Below are 6,000 nucleotides of genomic sequence, written 5' to 3' on the forward strand. Positions count from 1 at the left end.
CTGCGTAAGAAGTTGAAACAATAGGACTGACCAAATTCTGAATAATTTGCACTTGCTAAATACTGTAATTTGGTTACTTGCATGAAGTATAAACATCCCTGAGAGACCAGTAATAATCCAACAGGACTGTTGGGTGGGGAAACACCTGGGGGCTGATGCTACTTTCTTTGCTTGGGCAAAACGACCACTGGCTTCAAGTCACGTGTGCAGGGGCTTGGCGTCGACAGGCTATTCCGTTACTTCTGCCCTGTGCTTAGGGCCAGAGCAAGGCCCATGCACAAAGTCCAGCCCAAGCCCTCCAAATGAGGGTATTGCACAAAACATGTGCTCGTCCTTTGCACCAGGGGAAATTTCACCCCCTCGGAATCGATTTCGCATTTAATTTTTTTATTATTTATTTTTCCGTAACAAAAGAAAAGCTGAGAAGCAAAATCTGAAGAGGCTTCAATACAGGGAGCTGCTGGATCCAAACAAATGGGTCCTATCCTTTGGAGTATATAAATAATTCACTGAATACTAACACACATGACTGTGTTCTGTTCCTCACCCTTCCATGCTTTCCTGACAACACAGAGGCTTTTGCAACACTTGTTTACTAGGGAAACTGCATATAGAGTGAAAATAATTTGCTAGGCCTTATGTTTCCACTTTAATTCCTGGTGTAGAAAAAAACCTGTGAATTTGCTAATGGGTTATGAAAATGGATTTTTAAAGCCAGGGCAGCATGGGTTGGTGAGTTACAAAGGATTAGAGAAGGAATGAGGTTTGCTGGAAAAATTATTCTGCTGAGAAAAATCCAGAACAGCTGAAAGGTTGGGGCTTGTTTCCGTCCAAGGAAATAAACAAACTGCTGCATCCGAAATCAAATCTATTTCAGGTATGAAGCGAGCTTATTTATTCCTTGCTTTTTATATACTTGCCGTGGGTTTTAGTGTCTTATTTAATGTGTTCAAGGTACAGATATACAGGCAGCATTTCCCACCACAAAGTAAAGCTTACAACACATCATTACAACACACTTTTGGATAGTGCAATCGGCTATGCTGAGGTTAGAACCAGCTGGCCACTGCAGAGCTCCTTGTGTGTTTATGTAGTGTACTACAGAGTTGAGCTTGCACGAAAACTGTCTTTTAGCACTTACAATAAACTGTCGTCCTGGTCAGGCCTTCTGGAGCTGGTGGGTTTGCAAATGTTCCTGTTTTGGGAATCGCAAATTGTTTTATTCCCTTCATTTAAATCCAAGGTTCTTTTTTTCCTCCCAAAGATAATTCATTTTTTTAAACAATGTTCATTTCTAGCTGAGAGCAGCCTGTGCCGTGGGGATAGAGGAACTCACTGTAAGTGAATTAATAATTGGGATGTAAGTGAACTAATTGTAAGTGAACAATAATAATAATACTTAATAATTAAGTGGTACCTAGGCCATGTGCTGGCTCACTGCACAGGAATGTTTTACCCCAACTTTGTTTGCTGTGCAAACAGTCCCTAATTCTTCCTCCCTGGGCAAGCCAGTGTGTCTGGCAGGAAGTTATTCCATAGTGCTCAGCCCTGTGTCAGAGTCACTTTCACAGGGTCTCCTGGCAGAGGCAGCACTCGTATGTTCCACCCGGTGGAAAAAGTTTGAATAGTCTTTAAGGGGGTTCAACCACTGGTTCCCATTCCCCTTTATTTCTGCCTTTGTGCCTTTGTGTTAGTAAATCCCCGCCCCCCATGATATAGGAGCTTTCAATGGTGAGCCAGCAGTTTCTTCCAGCTACAACATCTAGAAGAAGGTGGCATAAACCTGAGAGAAAAAATGATGGCTCAGCTGGCCTTGCTCCCTTGGTTTCAAAGGAGTTGCACCATACGAACACAAGGACGTAAGAACGGCCAGACTGGGTCAGCCCGAAGGTCCATCTAGCCCAGTATCCTTCCAACAGTGGCCAATGCCAGGTGCCTCAGAGGGAATGAACAGAACAGGGAATCATCAAGTGATCCATCCCGTCGCTCATTCCCAGGTTCCAGCAAGCAGAGGCTAGGGACACCCTCCCTGCCCATCCTGGCTAATAGCCATTGATGGACCTATCCTCCATGAACGTCTCTAGTTCTTTACATCAATTTATGCCAGCTGAGGAGCTGGCCCTATATCTTTGTGTTAGTCAAAGTACATCTCACTAGGAGCCATGAGAATGCCCAGCCAATAACCAGGGGGTTATTCCAGTTGATTATTGTGAGTATGCACCATCCGCAGCGCTAAAAGCTCCCCTCCCCATGGACAAAGCGCAGAAGGAGGGCATGCGCCTCCAGAGCAAGGCAGAACTGGCAACTGGCAGGGGCTGGAATCAGAAGGGAGACTGCCTCCCGTCCTCCCCGTTGCCCCAGCACTGACTGCACAACTGGCTGCACTCCCAGGCTGGCATCGGCTCCCTCTTTGCTGCTGTGAGCAGGTGACCCCTCAAACTGGGGTGCCTTGAGCTGTTCCCGTGTGCTTTGCCGTGAACGTCAGGGGACTGTGTGCTGTTAACATGGCTGCATCTTGTCTTCCCCTGCTTCTGAAGGACCTGGCAACAAGGGAGCCTAAGCACAGCCCCTAGAGGGATTGTCAGCCACTGTGCTAAATCCTGGAATATGTTTGTTCCCCTTGTAACCTTCTAGCCAGGGCTTTTGTAGCTTTTTAATCCCCACCGTGTCGTATAGGAACCTTCCTGCCCGGGCTTCCTAAGCTCTGGCAGGCTTTTAAAGAGCCCAGCAGCAAAAGACCCAGGTTGAAGAGGTTGGAAATAATCTTGCAGATGATTCCATTGAATGTAGACAATGTTGCTCACATGAAGGGGTGACAGCTAAGCAACAACATCTGGTTCAGTGAATTCTTATATTGCTATAAAATAATGCTTCCTGCAGATTTCACGTCATCTCTGTCTGGGCACCGCTGAACTGTGAAGGGAGAAACTTTTTTGTGGTTTCCAAAGGAGCCAGCGTAAATCTGGAGAGGTGTCATGACAAACCTCTGCATTTCAAGCCTGGGTCTGTCACTGGCTGCTTGGCTGGTGTGTCATGGGATAGGAATTGGGCAAGTCAGAGAGCAGCACAAACAACGGCCTGGAAGGAGTCAATGCACGCTCTTCCCTCCTGCACAGCTGCAACCAACAGGCGGGGCTCAGAGATCTAGAGCACCAGCAGCCATGCAATAAAATAAAGAGACTGAGAGAAAATGCCTGCAACCCCTGCCCCACCTCTCCACTGACTGAATGAAATAAACCAGTTACAACATTGAGAGATTTCATAAAGTCCAGAAGGACACATTCCGAAAGCTCCTTTGACCTCCTGCACAGCACAAGCCAGAGAACCCCACCCAGTGATTCCTGCATTGCTGCCCAGAGAGATGTGAATCTGCGTATTCAAAACCCAGGTGCTTTTGATGGGTTATTTTCTGAAGTTATACAGAACGCTGCACCCGCAAGGTAAACACAACAGTTGCTATGGTGCCATTAGCAGCTTCTACCCCAAGCTTGCCAGAAGCATGTGGGACTCTAAATGTACCTTCCCCGATTCTCCCAGCAGAGCCCCGAGGGTCCTGAGGCTGGTGCTGAGTGGGGGGCGGATTGAATGGGTTTAGGGAGCTCGGCATCCTCATCGCTAATACTCACTGTCTGTCCCAGTGCCTGCACACCTAACACAACTTCCATCACAACCACACCATTCTGAGAGGGGGCCTTAGTCTCATCTAGTGTCTTCCCTGTTTCCCCACCACCATCCCAGAAAGATGAGAACTTGTTTTTTAATAGGAGGATGTTATTTCAATGAGCTCCTTTCTCCAGCCACACAGAGTAGATACAAAAATAACGAATGGTCCATTTTACAGGCCTTTAGTGGCGGGATACCATGAGCCTGGATGAAGCCACCAGAATGCTGTCCATGGTGTCCGCACTGGGCCAGCGTGTAATGGCAAGTCTGCTACATGTGGAATGGCCATTTTCTGAGAACAATGGACACAATAAAAGATTCGTCTTATTTCTGGAAGAGCACTTTGCTTTCTGGGACGCTACGTTGCAGACCTGCTGTCCCGCTCTTAGCCAGCATGCCCCAGGGGCTCTGTTACTATGGAAAGCAGAGTCCCTCACCTCTGAGTTCTCCCATGAACATCCCATAGAACCATCAAAGTGGCTCGAGCACTGGACTGGGACTCAGGTGCTGTGTGTTCTAGTCCTGCCTCCACCCACTTTGCCTTTGTTTCCCCTTGCAGCCATTGCCTATCTGCACTGTAAGTTCTTTGGAGCGGGGACTGTGTCTGAGTAGCACCGAGCACAATGGGACCCCCAGCCATGGTGGGAGTCAGAAATTAATCAACAACACAACTGTTCTCCTCACCCCCCAGCGTCAAATGCCTTTAATCGAAGCTGTCCAAGAAATTCACCCTTGGGACTGAGGCCGAGTATGGAAAGTTACAGCCAAAAAGACAAATATTTGAGGGCATTTAGAGCAAGTCACGTCTCAGCTCTCCTCACCGTAACAATTCAGCGCACACAAGCCAAGCTCCTGGTAACAAGTCACCTGTAACCCACTGGCTCTGCAGGCAATTCGGCAGGACAGAAATCAATCTCTTCTTACTGATGCCGAGCACCAGCTATGCATCCTGCCAAAAGCTCGCCTCGCACTGCTCCTTCATGGCAGATCTGCGGATGCTGAGATTTGTGCTCCTTACAGATAAGACACATCTGCACACAATTTATTTAAATGGTCTTTCCTGGGCTGGTTAGGGCTACGGACATTCCAGGTAATTAGAGAGGGTGCTTTTAAAATGAACGATTGGCAGCTAGTATGTCATAAAGAGAGAGAGAGAGAATACTGGGATCTTCAGGTCCCCTAAGTACAACTGACGAGTGAATAAATCCTGCGGTATCCTTGGCATTACTGAGAAAAGAAGGCTGAGTGGGGGGGAACTCACAATAGTCTTCAAACATATTAAGGGCTGTTATACAGAGGATGGTGATCACATGTTCTCCATGTCCACTGAAGGCAGGCCAAGAAGTAAGGGGCTTAATCTGCAGCAAAGGAAATGAGGTTTAGGTTAGATATTAGGAAAAACTTTCTAATTCTCAGGCTAGTTCAGCTCTGGAACAGACTTCCAAGGGAGGTTGTGGAGTTGGCAGTTTTTAAGAACAGGTTGGACAAACACCTGGCCGGGAAGGTCTAGGTTTACTTGGTCCTGCCTCAGAGCAGAGGGCTGGACTGGGTGACCTCTCAGGGTACCCTTCAGCCCAACAGTTCTAGGATTCCGTAATTACCAGCATGCACTGTCCCAGTCTCTCCTGGGCGTCAAACACTAGACAGCTACATCTGTACTTAGATCTCTGAAAACCACACCCCTCCTGAGGGGCTCCGTCATGGACTTGGGTGTCTAACTTTAGGTACCTGCCTTCGAAAACATTGCCCTTGGTGTTCAAGGCCTTTGCTGCCTGCCTTGACCTGAGCATGGAGCTGGACATACATAATCTCCCTGAAACCACAAATCTGAATCCCCGTCCGGGCAAACCAGCCCTTCACCTGGCCCAGGAAGAGAAACTGAAGGCGGGTCAGCGAACTGTGTGTGCCTCTTCCTGGTGACCCTTTAACAACCGGGGTCCTTTCTGCTCTGCCTGGGCATCAGAGTTGGCCGGGCACTTTTCATAAGAGTCAGGGCTTGGATCCTTAGCCATCAAATGTCCCCAGCCCCCCGGGGCGTGCTGTTTGTCTGCATGGCAGCCAGAGGCGGCTTCCTGACCTTGTGTACGGTTTGCAAAGGCCTTTGGGCTGAAAGACACAATGGAAGGGGAAATAATATTATTCAAATAATCTCCCTCCCCCCGACAGCAAAGTGTTGCCCCCAGCCAGTAATGGCACAGTGTGAACACGGCGTCTGCCCAGCCCAGTGACAAGTCAGTGTCAGTCAGTGACCCTCTGTGTGGTGTCATAGCTCTGCTGGGGAGGACAGAAAGGCAGCAGGGGGGCAGGACCAGGCGGCTGACAGGACGGGTCTCATGA

Source organism: Malaclemys terrapin, chromosome 22 (assembly GCF_027887155.1).
Source record: "Malaclemys terrapin pileata isolate rMalTer1 chromosome 22, rMalTer1.hap1, whole genome shotgun sequence".
Taxonomy (NCBI): domain Eukaryota; kingdom Metazoa; phylum Chordata; order Testudines; family Emydidae; genus Malaclemys; species Malaclemys terrapin.